Genomic DNA, 21,487 nt, shown 5'->3' on the forward strand with positions numbered 1-21,487 from the left:
TATATTTTGTTCATTTTTTTTTCTAAAAGTTTTGTAGTTTTACCTTTCCCCAAAGTCCTTAATTCAACCAGCATTGATTTTTCTGTAGGGGTCTGGGAGAAGGATTTGTTTCATTTTTTCCATGTGAATAATTGCCTCACACTGTTTATTAAATAGTCCATTTCCCCCCCGCTGATCTGCAATGCCAGTTTTGTTACATATCAGTGAGTCTGTCTCTGGCTCTTTATTCCATTCTACTGGCCTACTTGTCCAAACCCACAAAATTATAGATATTGTAGCTTTATAAGAAGTCTTAATATTCAGTAGAGCAAATCTCTACACCTGTTCTTCAGGAGGGTCTTGCACTGCTAATGTAAATGGTATTTTAAAAATTAATTTTATTATTTTTTACTCTTTATAGAAATACAGTTGATTTGTGTATTGATTTTTGAATCCAACAACCTTCCCAAACTCTTATTTATTCTAAAAATTTATCTGTAGATTACCCTGTCATCTTCTATCATTGCAAATAATGCCAGCTCTATTTCTACTATTCCAATTCTTTCTTTCTTGGATAAAATATTGGATAAAAGTGATGATAGTGTATATCCTTATTTTATTCCTGACTGTAAAGGTATTTTTTACGTTTTACTTGCTGGAGAGTTTTTAAAGATACCTCTTTTCTCTTGGTATTGTATTCTGGGTAATTCCTTGACCTCTGTCTTACAGTTGGAGCCCTGGTGGAGCAGTGGTTAAGTGCTCAACTGCTAATCAAAAGATCAGCAGTTCGACTCCACCAGCCACTCCTTGGAAACCCTATGGGGCAGTGCTACTCTGTCCTATAAGGTCACTATGGATGGGAATTGACTCGATGATGACAGGTTTTTTTTTAATCTTCCAGTTTACTAATTTTCTTTTATCTATCTTTTTCTGATGTGCTAACTTATTGAGTCAGTTTTTTATTTCAATTATGAAAATATTCACATTTAGATATTCTAATTGCTCAAATCTGCTTCTTCAGAGTTTATATTCTGTTCTTTCATCATACTTTCAGTAGTAAACATAACCTGCAATTAATAATTTTAGTATCTAAAGTTTTTGCTGGTCTGATTCTGCTGTTTTTTGTTTTTCTGTTTACTTTTTTCATTTATGGTGGCTTGTTTCCTTAAGTGTTTTATGATTTTCACTTGTGAGTCCTTGGAACTTCATCTGTGGGAATTCCTTGAAGTCTGGGTTTAAAGAGAGAATTTATTTATACCTAACAAGAGCTTGGGAACATCACCAACTTCTGACCACTTAAGCCAGGTTTACAGTTTGTTAAACCTAAAACCAGACTCATTGCTGTCAAGTCAATTCTGACTCATTACAACTCTGAAGGACAGAGTAGAATTCGCCATAGGGTTTCCAAGGAGCGGTTGGTAGATTCAAACTGCTGACCTTGTGGTTAGCAGCCGTAGCTCTTAACCACTATGCCACCAGGGTTTCCTCCAAGGCAGTGTGAATGTGCCTAGAACCCACGTGAGGGAACTTTAGTTGTTGGGATTTCTCAGGGCTAAGACAGATAAAACCAAACCAAACCTGTTGCTGTCAAATCGATTCCCACTCATAGCGACCCTAAAAGACAGAGTAGAGCTGCCCCTCCAAGGAGGGCCTGGTGGATTCAAACTGCCAACCTTTTGGTTAACAGCGGCAGCTCTTAATTACTATGCCACCAGGGTTTCCAAGACAGATAAGGATCTCTCTGTCTTCCTCTGCTGGGTTAGTTTTTTTTTGTTTTTCTTTAGCTTACCCATTTTTTTTTACCCATTTAGTGAGTCATCTTTAGAGTGTTCTAGCTTTATATGGAGCTTTCTGTTATGATCTCTCATCTTGTAAAAGCATTCTGTCTTTGTGTTCAAGAGACCTATTAACACTCAGTTGCTAGTTCATCATGGATCAGAAGATACCTCCAGGGCAAACACCAGTTTTGACACACACTTACCTCTCTGGAGTCTCACTTTCTTGTTGTTAACTGGCCCCCGAGAATTTCCTTCATATCCCAGTCAGTTCAATTATGCACTTTAAAAGATGTTTTAAAATATTTATCCAGCATTTTTAGACATTCAGTACTCAGAGGGTTTCTCTGGCAAGTTAGGCTACTATACTGCTAGAAATTAAATTCCTTGACCACCTTTTAAATTTTCTTCTAAAACATAATTGTTTTATGATGTTTTAGTTTTTTAAATCGTGAAATATCTTTTTTTTTTTTAATTTTTCATTGTACTTTAAATGAAAGTTTACAAAACAAACTAGTTTCTCATTCAGTACACATATTGTTCTATGACATTGGGTAACAACCCCACATGTCAACAGTCTCCTTTTTCAACCTTGGTTTCCCTATTTCTAGCTATCCTGTTCCCTTCTGCTTCCTAGTCCCTGCCCCTGGGCTGGTGTGCCCCTTTAGCCTTGTTCTGTTTTATGGGCCTGTCCAGTCTTTGGCTGAAGGGTGAACATCAGGAATGACTTCATTACTGAGCTGAATGGGTGTCCGGGGGCCATACTCTCAGGGTTTCTCCAGTCTCTGTCATCCCAGCAAGTCTGGTTTTTCTTTTCAAGTTAGAATATTGTTCTACATTTTTCTCCAGCTCTGTCCAGGACCCTCTATTGTGATCCCTGTCAGAGCAGTCAGTGGTGGTAGCCGGGCACCATCTAGTTGTGCTGGACTCAGTCTGGCAGAGGCCATGGTAATGTTGTCCATTAGTCCTTTGGACAAATCTTTCCCTTTTGTCTTTAGTTGTCTTCATTCTTCCTTGCTCCTGAAGGGGTGAGACCAGTGGAGTGTCCTAGATGGCCACTCATAGGCTTTTAAGACCCCAGATGCTACTCAACAAAGTGCAGTGTAGAACATTTTCTTTATAAACTATGTTATACCAATTGAGCTAGATGTTCCCTGAAACCATGTTCCCCACAGCCCTCAGCTCAGCAATTCAGTCCCTCAGAGAGTCTGGATGTGTTTATGGAGCTTCCATGACCTTGCCTTGTACAAGTTGTGCTGACTTCCCCAGTATTGTGTACTGCCTTACCCTTCACCAAAGTTGGTCATGAAGTATCTTAAATACACAAATATCATACAGAATATTGTAATACAGTCCCATCCCACTTAAGAAACAAAACATTATAAATACATTGTTTGCTATGATTCTAATAATGTAGAAACCCAGTAGTCTTCAGTTACCTTCTGTCAGAATAGCATGATAGTTAACTCTGGCTCTGGGGTCAGGAAGATCTGGGTTCTAATTTGATTTCAAGCATGGGAGAACACACCTTTTGGGAGTTCTTCTCAGACTACAAGCTCCCTTCTCTGAGAATGTATCCCTTCTAAGTGTACCCTGAAGTCATGCTTATATTAGGTGACTCTGCCTGCCTGGACATATTTTTTCTTTTTTTTCCATTGAGTTTTTGGTGAAAGTTTACACAGCAAGTTAGGTTCCCATTTGACAATTTCCAGACAAATTGTTCATTGACAGTCAAATTTATCGCAATTTGTCAGCATTCTCTTTAATCATGTCTATGCCCGTCCGTATGTGCTCAAACACTCATTTTCACTTTGTGCTGTGCTCACTACATCCACAGTTGCTGGACTCATTTCGCTTACCATTGTGCCCTCCACTGCCTGGACATTTTGAATTGGACCAAGGGAGGAAATAAGATTTATCAGATTCTGCCTTCTGTATTTAGAATTGTGACCATTTGGATTTAGAACCAGTAAGCTTGACTATGTTTGGCCGTGCACATATGGAAAAGCAAATATATGTCCTGGAGCGTAGAATGGAACAGAAGGGAGCAGATATGCAGAGAACAAAGCAAGAGAACTTGAGGAAGAGAGAGAGAGAAAGAAAGGAAATCTGAGATATTAACTCTCTTGATTTCCATTTTTTGATTCTAGTCCATTTTGATGCTTGGTGTTATTTCCTGATCCTTGGGTTCCTTGTAACACCTATCTGTCCTTAAATTTCCTTTTCGTATAGGACCAAAACACACCCACACATACATGCACACACACACACACACACACACACAAACCTATTGCCATCAAGGTGATTCCAACTCATAGTAATCCCATAGAGTTTCCAAGGCTGTAAAGCTTTCTGGAAGCAGACAGCCACATCTTTCTCCTGCAGAGTGGCTGGTGGGTTTGAACTGCTGACCTTTTGATTAGCAGCCAAGCCCTTTAACCGCGTAGAAACAGAGTTTAATTTAGCTCAAGTGGGTTTCTGTTAAGGAGCCCTGGTGGTGCAGTGGTTAAAGCACTTGGCTGCTAACTGAAAGGCCAGCAGTTTGAGCTCACCAGCCACTCTGCAGAAGAAAAATGAGTTAGTCTGTTTCCATAAAGATTTACAGCCTTGGAAACCCAATGGGGCAGTTCTACTCTGTTCTCTAGGGTTGCTATCCACGGCAGTGGTTTTGTTGCACCCAAAGAAAACCTGACTATTTAACAGTCGTTTACTAGCTGTGTAACTTTAGGCAAGTTATTTAGCCTCCCAGCCTCACTTTCCTCCTTGGTGAAATGGGGAGAGTAAGAGTATCCACTTGCCAGGATGGTTGTAAGGATTAAAAAAAATTACATGTGTTTAACAAAGTACTTGGCATGTAGGTATGGTCTCAGTATATTAGATGCTGTTATTATTACTGCCCCACCTTTTTTTTCCTGTCAAGCAGCCACTAAGCTGAACACAGGACACATTGTGAACTATATACCACCACTACAACACAGCTTGTAACACAAATTCAGATACACTCCTGGTCAAATCATCTAAAATGGAAAGCTTTAACTTCTGAGTGCTTTCCTGAAGGCCTGAAATCACCACAGAGGCACAGTGAAGAAGGATATTAGCGGAGGGAAGCAGAGCAAATGTCTCTCTGGAGACTGTAGCAGAGAAGATGCTGCTGCTCCTCCCTTCCCCTTCTCTGGGCTGGAAATCCTGGGAAGGTTATGAGCGAGGCTGTCAACAGGAGTGACTTGGTGGCTGCCAATGGCTCAGAGGCGTGTTTCAGATGTTGTTGTTGTTAGGTGCCGTTGAGTTGATTTTCGACTCATAGCAACCCCATGTAACAGAGCAGAACTGCCTCATAGGGTTTTCTGGGCTGTAATCCTTATGGGAGCAGTTCAGCAGGTCTTTCTCCGGTGGAGCTGCTGGATGGGTTCAAATTGCCAACCTTTTGGTTAGCAGCTGAGTGCTTAACCGTTGCGCCACCGAGGCTCATGAGATAATAATCACCGGTAAACTGGTAGATTGTGTTGCTGCTGGTGACACCTGTTTTCCTAATGTAGTAGTGTTCTATCTAGTTAGCTGTCAGTGTACGTATGTGGGACTGTTATCACCAACATCAAAAGGATATATAAAAAAAAAAATCTCAGCAATGGATCTTGAGAACTGAGTTCTACAAGCACATCGCTTTTCAAAGGTTTGACACTTACCATTTCAAAACTGTGTTTCATATTACATGTGATACATAAAACATGCCCAAATGGTTTTAAAATGTGTTACTATGACTTAGAAAGCTGGCAGTGCTCTGAGGGGCCCTGTGGAGTTCTCAGGTTCCCAGGAGATTAATGCAGAGATGAACTGGGATAACTTGGGAATCAATCATTGGAGCTAGGTGGTAGATGGCAATTTTTAGCCCATCTCCCTTAGACACACAAAAAAATCATCAACATTATTATGTAATGGTAACGTAAATTGATGTAAATTTGGGGAAAATTCCACCACCTTAACAAATGAACCGTTTTCACTTTTCCATGTTCAGTCTATTTATCTTCTAATGGTGATTTACATGTCCCTTTAAAAGACAAATTGCTAACCCAAAAGCAAGCTGCTCTTGAGCTATGAAAGATAGTATGTAGCATTTGAGGGATAGGGCCACACAAGAAGTTTGATTCATTGTGGGCTTTAAAATTCTCTGACCCTTGTAATGGGTCAGATGTGTATACATTTTGTCTCCTGTTCTAGATTATTATCTCTCAAAGGACAAATGAGGATCATCGTTGTTCACTATTGCATTCTCCTAAACACCTAACATGAACCTTGTACATAAAGGACAATTGGTAAGTATTCGTTGAAAAAGTGAATGGGGCCAATCAAGATGGGTATGTGGCTACCGTGGACTAGGACCTGGAGGGGAAAGCAGACCTATCTGTTCCCGCAGCTTTTCCTGGCCTGCCCAGTGACAGTCTTACATGGGAAAAGGGCTGTCAAGGTGGGTATGGGACAACACCATGATTGTACAGTGTAACTCTGGAGTCCCTGTTCACTACTGGCTGCCCCAGGCTCTCATCTCCACCTACCCAGAGGCCAAAAAATAACTACTGTGAGATCCTTGAGAAGCCTTCCTCTTCTGAGGTAGGCAAAGATTCTGGAGGGCTTGTGCGAGCACAGCCAGAGTAACAGGCAGGCTCAGAAGAGACACCCTAGGGAGGTCCCTGTTCAGTTAGGGGCCCGAGAGCACTAGGTAATTTGGAGGTAGGCTGATGGTATACAAAGAGAGGTAATGGGCTGTCTAATCCTGGGCTTCCCAGAAATTATATCCTGAGACAGTGTTTTTGTGTGAGTACTTTAGTGGGAAGTATGGCCCCAGGGAGCAAGCATGAGGAAGGAGGGACAAAGGGAGTCAATACACGGTGTATTCTCAAATCAGCAGCTGGTGGTTTAATCCATGATACCACTGGACAGCGGTGTAAAATGCATCTCAGGGCTGTCTATTTAGAAGCAGAAAGGGGGAAGGGTTCATCCTCTGCCTCCTGTCACCCACTGGTCAAAGGTTCACCCCCTGGTTGTTAACTCCCCTGCCCTTCAGTCTTCTGCATGTGTGAATGCTCACTGCAAAGACAGCAGCAAAGCCCCAGGGAAGAGGTGAGAGGTGTTTGATCCTGGCCAGAGGTTAGATGCTGCAAGTTCGCCCCATGGGAAGCAGTGGAGCCCACACGGGACAGGTAGCTGCAGAAGTGGCTGGAATGAGATAGGTGAGGCCAGGGGATCTGAGACAAGGCATAAACAATGCTCAATACAGGACCCAAAGTCAAGGAAGAGAGGAGGGACGTGGAGAAAATTTTGTTCTCTTCACAGGTTTGTCCTGGGCTAGCACCTACCAGTGGCCATCTTCTGCTGGGTCTTTTCGTGCTTCTCTTTCCTCTTGATTCTTCTTGGGCTTTGTTGCATTTTTATTTTTAAATGAAAAAGGGAATTAATTGGCTTAAGCAGTTGACAGCTGCAGAAGGCGCTGCTTCAGGTGAAGCTTGGTGGTATAGATCAAACAACTTCCCTAAGAATCTTGTTTCTCTTGGTCCTTCCTCTCTGTCTTCTGTAGTCAGCTTTATCCTAGGGCTCCTCACAATGCCCACACCTCCGTTCTGGCAGCTCTAAGCTCTCCTCAAGCTAACAAATGGCTGCAGCAGTCCCCAAACTCACATCTTCACACCAGAGGGAAGACAGGATCTCTTAGTTTCTATGTTACTCCTGTATTCTTTTGAACAAAGTTTAAACGCTTTCTGAAAGACTATACAAGAACAGACTCAGATTCTATTCAAGTGAGTGTGTGACTCTCACACCAAGGCTTAAATTTAGTATATAAACTGACGTATTAACCGGCTCCTTTGAGAAGATTGAGTTATGTTTTGGAAATTCAATGTGTTAGGAAAATGGAAGCAACCTATTTGCACAAAAGTGACTGTGGACTGTGACTTTTTTTTCTATTTAATATGAAATGGTCAAGATTTATATCTAAAAACATCTGCAATTGTGAGGAATGAAGAGAGGATAGGAATGGGGAAAGGAGTAATCCAAAATTATTTACCCCAAGTCTCACTACTTGAGAAGGTTCTTCTCCAACTCTCTTTAGTTTTCACCACACAAAATAACCTTATTGATTTTATTACCTTGTTTTCAATAATTGTACTACACATTATGAAAATGCAACTTAAGAAGAAAAAAAATTGATTATGTGGTTAAATCACACTAGAAGAAGATGGGGAAGCCAGGGCAAGAGCGGTGGATGAAGGCAAGGACCTTGGGCTGAGTTTCATCTCTGCTGTGGCCTGACCATAAGACTTTGGGCAAGTCACTTCACCTCTCCAGCTTTAGTTTTTCAACTGTACAGTGAGGAAGTTGGACGAGATGAGGTCTATAGTCCCTTTCAGTTCTAACATACTATGATTTTGCAGACTGAGAAGCTTCAGTTTTTGGGGTTGTAATTTAAATTTTAAAAAGAAGCCTAGAAGTGTAAGGAATTTAGGAAATAATTCAATCATCTACAGGTAGCTGAATGCCTGGGATTTAAACAATTATACCTAAATGATATCGAGGAAGGAAACAATTTGCATAGGTTTTACATTTGTTCCGGTTCCTTTTAAAAAGTGGGTTTGTAAGGGGAGGGGGAGAGCTTGTACTGGGGAGGAGGAAGAGACAGGGGGTGGTGACATTCCTCAGTAAGATGGTCCCTACTAGTTAAACGTTAAGCCAAGGAAATAGTCCCTAAAGGGGTCCCAAACCTGATAGTGTCCCTAACTTGGTAATTAAATGATAAGCCAAGGAAATAATCTCTACCGGGGTCCCTGACTTGGCTGTTAAACATTAACAGGGAGAGATAAGAGATAAAGGGTATAAGACCCTAAGAATACTATCGGGGCTCTCAGATTCTCTCTCTGAGCAGCGTGCTTGACGCTTTCTGGTCAAGTGTACTTTCGGTATTAACACTCTGCTAACTAATAAAACCCCTTGCTTGCTTGGCCTTCTTTGTCTCAGTGTTTGATTTCTTGCCTACACCAAAGGCAAGAATCGAGGCTCTTCTCCAGGAACAGGCTGTCATGGTTGTTTGTTTGTGAACGGATCCTCTGTGACCAGCTAATGTTCCTGGGATTTTTAGGCTGAAGTTTTAAGGAGCAGGGAGTGAAGAAGGGAGGATTGACTATGGTTAGAAGAGCAAAAGACAGATCTGAAGCAGGGAATTTTTAAATAGCCACTTTGATGTAGCCAGGTCAAAATGGCCCTGTATAAATGTAAAATCACTATTTTAAAGAAGCACCAAGTAATGAATGCAAGAGATGTTCCTGACCTTAGTCCACCCCTTATCAGCATGATTATCAACCGACTAGTTATAGATTTAATGATGATTTCTTGGAACTGAGAATAAGGAATCCTGTTTGGTATATGTTGTTGTCGTTAGGTGCTGTGTTGTAAGTACACGTATATTTCCCTCACAGAAGCATTGGCCAACATCATGATTGGGACTTTTAGCCTCCAGAACTGTGAGAAAATAAATTTCTGCTCTTTAAAGCCATCCACTTACGGTATTCTTTTGTTACAGCAGTAGTGGGTAACTAAGGCAGCCCCCAGACAAAACCAAACCTGTTACTGTCAAGTCGATTCTGACTCATAGTGACCCTGTAGGATGGAGTAGAACTGCCTCGTAGGCTTTCCAAGGAATGGCTGGTGGATTCGAAATGCCAACTTTTTGGTTAGCGGCCGTAGCTCTTAACCACTGTGCCAAGACAGCCCCTAACAGGAATTCTATCATTCAGTTTAAAACATTTCAAATTTTCTGAATGAACATGGAACTAATTTGTTCGATGTCATTTTAAGTCTTAATTAAAATTTTTTATTTGGAGAGATGATCATCGTATCTACAGAAACGATTCTATTACAACCTAAAAACTCAATAGGCTTCATAAATAGCAGTTTAAAAATTGGGTAGCTGTGAACATGGAGATGAAGGCAGTGACCAACAGTGGAGGAATAATTTTGGAGAAGGAGATGTACCACAAAGGAAAACCCTTATTGCCTTGCCAATGTCCAGCCTACTCTGACCAGGTTTCCTCTCAATACCCTTCATTATCACAGATTTTTTAATGCAGTTTATTAGAAATATTTTTTTGAACTGGGAAAAAAATTTTTTTTTTCAAATTATTTTATTTTGTTTTATTTTTCATTGTGTTTTGGTGAAAGTTTACAGCTAAAGTTAATTTCTCATACAAAAATTTATACACATATTCTTATGTGACATCAGTTGCAATCCCTACAATCTGACGGCACGCTCCCCCTTTCCACCGCAGATTGCCCGTGTTCATTCAACCAGTTTCTGTCCCTTCCTGCCTTCTCACCCTTCCTCCAACAGGAGTTGCCCATTTGGTTTCGTGTATTTGATTGAACTTAGGAGCACACCCCTCATGAGTAATATTTTTTGTTTTTCACTCCAGTCTAATCTTTGGCTGAAGAGTGGGCCTCAGGAATAGCTTCAGTTCTCAGTTTAACAGAGTGTCTGGGGGCCATGTCTTCTGTTATTCCTGCAGTCTCTGTCAGACTGTTAAGTCTGGTCTTTTCACATGAATTTGAATTCTGCTCCCCACTTTTCTCTTGCTCTGTCAGGTACTCTCTGTTGTGCTCCCTGTCAGGGCAGTCATTGGTGGTAGCTGGGTACCAGCTAGTTCTCTCTGGTTTAAGTGGACCTTGTGTCTCTGAGTCGGAATCGACTTGGTGGCACAGGGTCTCACTGGGTTGTGTCTCTTGGGCTAATATTTTCCTTGCGTCTTTGGTATTCTTCATTCTCCTTTGCTCCAGGTGGGATGGGACCAATTGATGCATTTTAGACGGCCACTTGCAAGCTCTTAAGACCCCAGACACCACTAATCAAAGTGGGATGCAGAACATTTTCTTACTAAACTTCGTTATGACAATTGACCTAGATATTCCCTAAAACTCAATGGCACTGGGTATGTTCGCCAGGCCTCAGCCCCAGCTACTCTGTCCCTCAAAGTGTTTGGTTGTGTTCAGAAAACTTCTTAGCTTTTGCTTTGGTCCAGTTGTGCTGACTTCCCCTGTGTTGTGTGTTATCCTTCCCTTCGTGTGAGATGATATCTATCTACTATCTAGTCAGTGAATTCCCCTGTCCCATCCTCCCCACGCTCATAACCATCAAAGAATCCTTTCTTCTGTGTTTAAACCTTTTCTTGAGTTGTTATAATAATGGTCTCATACAATATTTGTGCTTTTGCAACTGACTAATTTCATTCAGCGTAATTCCCTCCAGATTCATTCATGTTGTGAGATGTTTCATGGATTAATCATTGTTCTTTATCTTTGTGTAATATTCCATTGTGTGTATGTACGATAATTTGTTTATCCATTCCTCTGTTGATGGGCACCTAGGTCGTTTCCATCTTTTTGCTATTGGAAACAGTCTGCAGTGAACATGGGTGCACATAAATCTATTCGTGTTAGGGCTCTTATTTCTCTAGGATATATTCCAAGGAGTGTGATTGCTGGATTGTATAGTACTTCTATTTCTGACCTTTTAAAGAAGCACCAAATTGATTTTCAAAGTGATTGTACAATTTTACATTCCCACCAGCAATGCATAATTCTTCCAGTCTCTCCACAACTTCTCCAACATTTAATTTTTTGTGTTTTTTGGACTAGTGCCAGCCTTCTTGGGATGAAATGGTATCTCATTGTAGTTTTGATTTGCATTTCTTTATGCTAATGATCTTTGACTATTTCCTCATGTATCTGTTAGCTACCTGAATGTCTTCTTTGTGAAGTGTTTGTTCATATCCTTTTTTGCTCAGCTTTTAATTGGGTTATTTATCTTTTTGTTGTTGAAGTTTTGTAGTACCTTGTAGTTTTAGAGATTAGACCTTTATCGGATATGTCATAGCTAAATTTTTTTTCCCATTCTGTAGGTTGTCTTTTTTACTCTTTTGGTGAAGTCTCTTGATGAGCATAAGTGTTTGATTTTTAGTATCATCCAGCTATGTAGTTTGTCTCCTGGTGTTTGTGCATTGTTAGCTATGGTTTGTATTCTGTTTATGCCATGTATTAGGACTTCTAGCATTGTCCCTATTTTTTATTCCATGATCTTTATCGTTTTAGATTTTATATTTAGGTCTTTGATCCATTTTGAGTTAGTTTTTGTACATGGTGTGAGGTACGGGTCTTTTTTCATTTTTTTGCAGATAGATATCCAGTTATGCCAGCACCATTTGTTAAAGAGACTGTCTTTTCCCCAATTCTGTTCTACTGGTCTATGTATCTGTTGCTGTACCAGTACCAGGCTGTCCTGACTACCATGGCAGTATAATATGTTCTAAAATCAGGTAGTGTGAGGCCTCCCACTTTCTTCTTCTTCAGTGGTGGTTTACTAATCTGGGGCCTCTTCCCTTTCCATATGAAGTTTGTGATATGTTTCTCCATCTCATTAAAGAATGTCCTTGGAATTTGGATCAGTATTGCATTGTATCTATAGATTGCTTTGAGTAGTATTGACATTTTCAAGATGTTAATCTTCCCATCCACGAGCATGGTATGTTTTTCCACTTATGTATGACTCTTCTGGTTTCTTGCAGTAGTGTCTGGTAGTTTTATTCACATGGATCTTTTAGGTATCTAGTTAGATTTATTCCTAAGTATTTTATCTTCGTGGGGCTATTGTAAATGGTATTGATTCGATGATTTCCTTTTTGACGTTCTCTTTTTTGGTGTAGCGGAATCCAACTGATTTTTGTACGTTTATCTTGTATCCTGATACTTTGCTGAAATCTTCTATTAGTTCCAGTGGTTTTTTTGTGGATTCTTTGGGGTTTTCTGTGTATAAGATCATATCATCTGTGAATAGGGATACTTATACTTCTTCCTTACCAATTTGAGTGTGCTTTATTTCTTTTTCTTGCCTTGTTTCTCTGGCTAGGACCTCCAGCACAATGTCAAATGAGAATGGTGATAAAGGGCATCCTTGTCTGGTTCCCGTTCTCAAGGGGAATGCTTTCAGGCTCTCTCCATTTAGGGTGATGATGGCTGTTGGCTTTGTATAAATGCCCTTTATTATGTTGAGAAATTTCCCTTCTATTCCTATTTTGCTGAGAGTTTTTTTTTACCATGAATGGGTGTTGGACTTTGCTAAATGCCTTTTCTGCATCAATTAATAAGATCATGTGGGTATCTTTTGTTTTATTTATGTGATAGATTACATTAATTGTTTCTCTAATGTTGAGCCACCCCTGCATACCTGGTATGAACCCCACTTGGTCATGATGAATTTTTTTTTTGATTTGTTGTTGAATTCTATTGGCTGGAATTTTGTTGAGGATTTTTGTGTCTATCTTCATGAGGGATATAGGTCTATAATTTTCTTTCTTTCTTCTTCTTTTTTTTTGTGGTGTCTTTTTTTTTACCTGGCTTTGGCATCAGGGTCTTCTGGCTTCACAGAATGAGTTTGGGAGTATTCCATCCTTTTCTATGGTCTGAAATACCTTTAGTAGTACTGCTGTTAACTCTTTTCTGAAAGTTTGGTAGAATTCTCCAGCGAAGCTGTCAAGGCCAGGGTTTTTTGTTGTTGTTGTTGGGAGTTTTTTGTTGTTTTTTTTTTTAACCTCTTCAATCTCTTCTTTTGTTATAGGTTTATTTAGGTTTTTCTGCCTCAGTTTGTGTTAGTTTAGGTAGGTAGTGTGTTTCTAGAAATTTGTCCATTTCCTCTTAAGTTTTCAAATTTGTTAGAGCACAATTTTTCATAGTATTCTGTAATGATCCTTTTTATTTCAGCTGGGTCTGTTGTGATATCACCCATCTCATTTCTTATTTGGGTTATTTGCTTCCTCTCTTGTTTTTCTTTTGTAAGTTTGGCCAATGGTTTATCAATTTCACTGATCTTTTCAAAGAACCAGATTTTGGTCTTGTTGACTCAATTGTTTTTCTATTCTCTATTTCATTTATTTCTGCTCTAATCTTTATTATTTCCTTTCTTCTGGTGCCTGATGGCTACTTTTGCTGCTCTCTTTGTATTTTTTTCAAGTTGCAGGGTTAATGTTTTGACTTTGGCCCTTTTTTCTTTTTGGATGTGTGCCTTTATTGCTATAAATTTACCTCTGAGCACTGCCTTTGCTGTGTCTCAAAGATTTTGGTAAGATGTGTTTTCATTCTCATTTGATTCTATGAATTTCTTTACTGCGTCCCTGATTTCTTCTATAATCTAATAGTTTTTGAACAAGGTGTTGTTTAGTTTCCATGTGTTTGATTTTTTTCCTTTCGTTTTCTCTTATTGATTTCTACATTTGTGGCTTTGTGGTCAGAAAATATGCTTTGCAATATCTCGATGTTTTGGATTCTGTTAAAGCTTGCTTTTTGGCCTAATATGTGGTCTATTTTGGAGAGTGTTCCATGCGTGTTGGAAAAGAAAGTATATTGGCTGCTGTTGGCTGGAGTATTCTGTATATGTCTATGAGGTCAAGTTTATTGATTGTGGCATTTAGATCTTTTGTGTCTTTTAGTTTCTTTTTAGATGATCTGTCCTTCACTAAGAGTGGTGTGTTGAAGTCTCCTACCATTTTTGTGGAGCTGTCTGTTTTTCTTTTTAATGCTGTTGGAGTTTGTTTTCTGTATTTTGAAGCCCTGTCATTGGGTGTGTAAATATATATTATGGTTATGTCCTTTTGGTGTGTTCACCCTTAAATCATATAGTTCCCTTTCTTAACTTTTGTGGTGGGTTTTCCTTTAAAGTCTATTTTGTCAGAGATTAATATTGCCACTCCTGATCTTTTTTGATTGTTGTTTGCTTGATATATTTTTTCTTTGAGTTTTAGTTTGTTTGTGACTTTGAGTCTAAATTCTGTCTCTTGTAGGTAGCATATAGAAAGATTGTGTTTTTTTAATGCATTCTGCCACTCTCTGTGTCTTCACTGGTGCATTTAGTCCACTTGCATTGAGCATAATTATTGATAGGTATGAGTTTAGTGCTGTCATTTTGATGTATTTTGTGTGTGTGTGTTTTTGACATTTTCTTTGGTCCACTTAATTTTCTGTGCTGCGTTGTTTTTATGTATTCACTTTTATCTTTTTCATTATTATTGATTATGTATTTGCTGCATCTTTGTATTTTTCTTCTTTTTTATTTCAATGGGTAGATTTGTTAGTTTCCTTTGTGGTTATCTTAAAATTTGCCTCTATTTTTCTATGTTTAAATTCATCTTTTATATCTTGATACCGCCTTAACTTCTTCTTCATATGAAAGTTCTATGACTGCACTATTTAGTCCTTCTTTTTTTTTTAATGTGGTCATCATTTACATATTGACATCAGTTTCCCTATTTTCAGTCTCTTAGCTTTGACTTATTTTTGCAACTTCACTGTCTGGGTTGATATCTGGCTTTTCTGTCCTGTGTTCCACACTTGGGTTGCTGTCTGATATTGTTGGTTCTCTAGCCAAAGGACTCCCTTTAATATTTCTTGTAAATTTTTTTTTTTTTTTTTTTGCTTTTTACAAATTCCCTTAACTTCCATTTATCTGGAAATGCCCTAATTTCACTATCATATTTGAGAGACAGTTTTGCTGGGTATATAATTCTTGGCTGGCAGTTTTTTCCTTCAAGACTTTATGTATGTCCATCCCATTGCTTTCTTGCCTGCATAGTTTCTGCTGAGTATTCAGAGCTTAGTCTTATTGACTGTCCTATGTAGGTGTCTTTTTGTTTATCCATAGCCACCCTTAAAATTCTCTGTTTATATTTGGTTTGGGCAAATTTGATTATAGTATATCTTGGTGACTTTCTTTTGGGATCTACCCTGTATGGGGTTCAATGAGCTTCTTGATTAGATATCTTCTCGTCCTTCACAATATCAGGGAAGTTTTCTGCCATCAAATCTTCAACAAGTCTCTCTGTATTTTCTGTTATCCCCTTGTTCTGGTACTCCGATCACTTGTAGGCTTTTTCTGTTGATAGTGTCCCACATCATTCTTAGAGTTTCTTCATTTTTAAAAATTCTTTTATCTGATTTTTCCTCAAATAAAACATATCAAGGGCTTTAGCTTCTAACTCACTAATTCTGACTTCCATTTTCTCAATTCTGCTTCTATGACCTTATCTTGAGTTGTCTAATTCTGAAATTTTGGTGTTAATCCTTTGGATTTCTATATGCTGTCTCCCTGTGGTTTTTAGCAGCCTATTAAATTTGTCATTCTTTTCTTGTATTGTTTTCCTGAATTCCTCTATTTTTTTGTCTGTGTGTTCCTTGGCTTGGTCTGAGTTTTACCTGATTTCCTTCCTGATCTCATGAAGAGCTCTGTATATTAATATTCTGAACTCCAACTCCAGTAATTTCAAGATATTATTTTCCTCCAGAAGGTTTCCTGGTTCTTTGTTTTGGTCGCTTGCTGGAGCCATCTTGACCTGCTTCTTTTTGTGATTCGATATTGACTCTTGTCTCCGAGCCATCAATAAATTATTACATTTGTTTTTTGTTTGTTTGCTTACTGTGTCCTAGTTTTTTGTTTTGTTTTCTTTTGATTTGCCCAAATGGGCTGGGCATGTGAGCTACTTTGGTTATTTTTGTCTTTGAAGCTCTCGCATCCTGTCATCAGGTGGTTAGAGCTTCTACTTGGTGTGTGAGCCCAGGAGTCTGTTTACTTTTCTTGTGCAGATTCAGCTCAAGTGTCCAGGTCAATTGTCACCAATTATGTGGTGCAGACTCTCACCTACATTCCTAGATAGACAGGGCTATGTAGGGGTGATTGGAACAGGTACAGGTATCTGGCTGCAGTAGGGGGCTATGTGCTGAGCAAGGTAGCGGGCTGACATCTGCCCCTGAGTGCCTGAGTGGAAGGTGTGTCACTGTTCCCTAGAGCACGTAGGTAGGTGGGTTTTGCAGCTGGACTTTGGGCATGCAATGCTGTTGGCTGTAAGGACTGGGAGGCACCACTTATTCTCAGACCCCTGTCATGGGTGGCTAGGTGGAATGGGTGAAACCACTAGTCCTTAGTCCCCTGATGTGGGTGGGTGAGGACGCTGCTGCAGTTAAAAACAGGCTTCAGGTATATACCCTCTTTTCTATACTAATGAGGGCCTATGCTGTTTAATCAGCCCACACAAGTCTGGACAGGGGTGAAGGACGTTCAAAGTCCATGGACTCTTTATGTCAGTGCCTAGGCAAAAGAGCAGCGCCTGCCTTGAGTTCCTGGCTTAGGGGGCACGGTGATTTTTTAATACCACAAGACTAATTTGGGCGCCAATAGTCTTGAGTCTCCAGCTTCGCGTTAGTGAGGCCCTGCAATGTTGAATTGGCCTACACAGGTCTAGACAGGGGCGGAGGGCGTTACGTATCCTTGGACTCCTTATGCTAGAGCATAGGCAAAGGGGTTTGGCTTCCCTGAGTTCCTGGCTTAGGGGGTGTGACGATTTTTGAAGCCGGGAGACTGAGTTCCCAGCTTGGGGGCTTGGCAAGTTTTTTTTTTTTTTTTTCCTTCTAAAGCCAGGAAACTGGTTTCAGTGTGATAGCTCTTACTTCCCACCTAGGGGGTGTGGCAGTTGTTGATTACTGCCAGACTGGTATTGAGCAGAGCAGGAAGGGGGGTGGGTGAAGGGGAAGTGTCACTTTTGTGCTGCAAAAGTCCCAGAGGGGGAGGGGTTATTTTAATCCTGTATGGTAGGTTAGATTCTTGCGCTTAGCTTTTGCAGATCCAGTACCACTTCTCCCTGGCTCCAGAGGCTTGTGCAGACTCTCCCCCACCCATTGTCTTCCCATGCGGTAAAACAAGTCCTCGGGCTACTGCTTGCCTCAGCCCCAGTGAGCCAGCCAACCCAGCCCTCAGACTACCTCAAGACTGGCACTTCTTCGCTGCTCCTGAACTGACTCTTCCTCCCCCTGCTGCTCACTTCAACACCTCAACTTTGTCGTTGATGATCAGGGCTCCTAGATTGTCATAAATAATTGATTCGCCTGTTTTCCAGGTCTTTGTTGCAAGTGGGACCACAGGAAGTGTCTGACTGTTCCACTATCTTGCCCCCACCTTTCAACTAGGAAAAAGTTTTTTTAATGGTTACTGTGTATGTAAGGAGCCTTGGTGGCTCTGTGGTTAAAAATTCAGCTACTAACCCAAAATTTGGCAGTTTGAATCCACCAGCCGCTCCATGGGAGAAAGATGTAGCAGTCTGCTTCCATAAAGATTTACACCCTTGGAAACCCTATGGGGTGGTCGTACTCTGTCCTATAGGGTCACTATGAGATGGAATCCACTCGAGGGGAATGTGTAGGTAAGTTGTCTCTAAAAAATGGTAGAAATAGGATTTGCTTTATATTTTATTTAAGGTCAACTCTTCTTAAATATTTATTTTATAAAGTGAAGAATATAAAACATAAAACTGGAAAAACTGGTGGGATTTTGTTTCTTTGTGTTCTCATAAATCAAATGTAATCTGAATGTTCCCACACCTAGTCAGCCTGTGGGGATCAAAAATGTCACATTAACAATAAAAGACTATTTCTCCTCACAAAATCTTTGCCAGTTATTTTGGGTGTGGCGAGTGGGTTTCTTGAAAGTGTCTAGGAACAGGTCTGCTCATATTCCTGTGTTGGTCCAGCCTCCTGGTGGAAGTCCCCTGTTAAAAATCTATTTGAGAGTGACGCTGCCCCTGTCGCTGGTGCCCGCCATGTCAGTTTTGCTTTTCTGCTGCCCCATCCTGCACAGGACTTGCTACACTTGCTTTTCTGTACCATCCAGACAGAAATGGAGACAATGGCTCCAGGTCACTCTGTCCTTTAACACCTGGGTCTCAAAAAGTACTATGTGCTGAATCTGACAGTCTCATGAGAAAATGTCTTTGACTTTTGATTCTAATATTTCTTTTCACAAGGATATAATGAGTCCACAGGGCCTGACAGGTTGGGGTGGGATGGAGGTGGATGGGGGGGGAGACTATGCCATCCTCTCCCTTTTCCTTTCTTCCTCATTCTCCAATCCCCCAAGCCTCCAAGCATAACTCTCTTTAGATCAAGAGTCATATACGTCTAAGCCTCTTTATTGATTCAAATATATGCCCCAGAACAGGAGAGGATGTGTATCAGACATCCACACCCCTCTCTCTGCTAAGGCTTACACCCAGTGGGCCACCAACTCAGATATCTATTTCAGGGCAATGTCATTGGAACTTTCAAAGAGTTTTTAATCATCTGACTAATGGGGCAAGGAACAGAGTGGCCATATGAAAGCTGACAATGGTTGTATTCTTTCGCAACAGTACTGAGTTAGAGTAGTCTACACTCTCTGTTTCATATTATATATATATATATTTGCCGAATTAATCAACACATGTTTATAACTGAAGTTCTATTTTTTTTCTTGTGTGTACATCCATTAAATGAGAGAATGAATGCTGTATTCTGCAAATGTTCGATGCTGCAATTTCTAACACTTTTTTTAATTGAGCATTTTCAAAATATTTTAAGTAACTTTTGCATTACAGCCAAACATATATTAAGTTCTTACTCAAATCCAGCGATGGAGATCAGTGATGGAATAATCCTGAATTTTTTTTTTTACTTGTACAAAGTTTTCTTTGAAATCAATGTAAAGCTCCCTTTGAAATAAGTGGCAATTCTGAATTTGGACAAACTCCAAGAAGTATTCTGCAGAATAAGAATCATGCCCAGCATTAATGAGTCATTTTCTTTCTTCCCCATCTGAATCACATACGTTTGTCTTTATATTTTTATCTATGATTTTGAAATCGTCTAAATAACATTTCATTTGATGATATGATTATAATGGGAAGATTAAAAATGATCTTTAATAATGAAAATGTATATAGTAATCTTTAAAGATTAAAACTCCTTAAAAGAGTTTCTATAAATCATCACAGGACTCAATTTTATTTTACCCCCTTAATATTTTTATTGCAAAAATATTAAAGAGAATCTTTAAAAGCTTCAGTAACTTCATCATCCTATTAAAATTCCTTTCTAGTTTTTTGACATTTCCTTCCAGCTTTGTCCATCTATGCATTTATTTTATATAGCTATGTTTGTATAATATACGTCAGTGGAGACACGTCGATACTACTGTCATCTAGTGGGTAGAGGCCAAGGATACCGCTTAACATCCTACAATGTATAGCCCTCTCTCAACAAAGAATTATCTGGACCAAATGCCAATATTGCCAAGATTAAGAAACCCCAGTACACACACATGATTGTATTATGCTTTAAAAAATACTTTCCATTAGATAATCATTTTTAATTGTCACAAGAATTTTACAACTACCCATTAGTTCATTGAGTTGACAATACAATCATAATTTATTTAGCCATTTCTCCACTTATAGATATCATACATAAGGTTATAAACATCTCCATGGATATGGGTTCTATATTAGTGGATTAAATTTAATTACCATTAGTAAAATTATTTTGACAGAGAGTACCGTCATACTATAAGGGTACCTTATACTTGATGTAAAAAACCGTTTTCCATTGAGTGGATGACTCATGGCAACTCCATGTGTGTCAGAGCAGTACTGTGCTCCAGAGGGTTTTCAACAGCTGATTTTTTGGAAGTAGATCACCAGGCCTTTCTTCCGAGGTGCCTTTTGATGGACCTGAAGCTCCAACCTTTCAGTTAGCAGCTGAATGTGTTAACTGTTTTCACCACCCTGGGTATAGGAAAAAATCAGTTGCCATTGAGCTAATTTTGACTCATAGCGATCCCGTGTGTGTCAGAACAGAACCCCATATGGTTTTCAGTGGCTATGATCTTTTGGAATTAGAATGCCAGGCCTTTCTTCTGAGACAAATTTCGGTGGTTTCAAATCACCAACCTTTTGGTTAGTAGCTGTGTGCTTAACTGTTTGTGCCACTTGGTATAGGGACCTTATAAATATAACTTTGATGAGAAATATTCATTATTAGTAATTTGTCAAAAGGGGAATTCAAGTCTGACCACAGCTTCTAATGCTGTCATTTTGTAAGTGGGAAGATAATGGTGCTGGGGGAGGATTATATCTGAGGGTTTCAGCTTTTTGAATAGATAATGTGATTTCAGAAGCAAGGAGGGTATCTCTTTATTGTCATTTATGTTCCTACAATATTTTAGAGTCTCATATAACCTGTGGCAGGAAAAAGGTAACCATAGGCTTTGCCTTCTGTTATGGGTTGAATTTTGTCCCCCCAAAAGATATATTGAAGTCCTGGTGGTGCATTTGTTAAGAGCTCAGGCTGCTAACCGAAAAGGTCAATAGTTCAAAGCGACCAGGTGCTCATTGGAAACCCAATGGGACAGTTCTTCTCTGCCTATAGGGTTGCTATGAGTTGAAATTGACTTAATGGCAAAGAGTTTGTTTGTTTGTTTTTACCTGAGAAAGTGCCCCTGTTTGGAAATAAGGTTTTTCTTTTATTATGCTAACAAGGACATACCTAGTAGGGTGGGTCCTAAACCTAATCCCTCCTGAGTGGTGTTTTCTAAAGGAGAATACAAACAAAGAGACAGACAGACAGGGGAAGACACCATGCAAGGATCCATCTACAAGGCAAGAAATGCAGAGAAAAGCCTGGGACTACAGAAACTGAATATAGCAAGGAAGAATCTTCCCCTAGAACTGAAACAGAATGCACACAGCACTGCTGACAACCTGAATTTGGACTTCTAGCGTCCAGAACTGTGAAACGATAAATTTCTGTTCCATAAAGTCAACTGCTTGTGGTATTTTCATTACAGCAGGACT

General features: G+C 39.7%; 1 long non-coding RNA gene across 1 annotated transcript in view; it reads left to right on the plus strand.

Annotated features, from left to right (window-relative positions):
- The window catches only part of LOC126068111 (uncharacterized), a 99,294-nt gene that overhangs the window by 63,604 nt on the left and 14,203 nt on the right, over positions 1–21,487 (plus strand). Inside the window, exon 2 of the long non-coding RNA XR_007515554.1 lies at positions 5,970–6,064. This is a non-coding gene — a long non-coding RNA (uncharacterized LOC126068111). The remainder of the gene's footprint in view (positions 1–5,969; positions 6,065–21,487) is intronic.

This window comes from Elephas maximus, chromosome 26 (assembly GCF_024166365.1).
Source record: "Elephas maximus indicus isolate mEleMax1 chromosome 26, mEleMax1 primary haplotype, whole genome shotgun sequence".
Lineage (NCBI taxonomy): Eukaryota > Metazoa > Chordata > Mammalia > Proboscidea > Elephantidae > Elephas > Elephas maximus.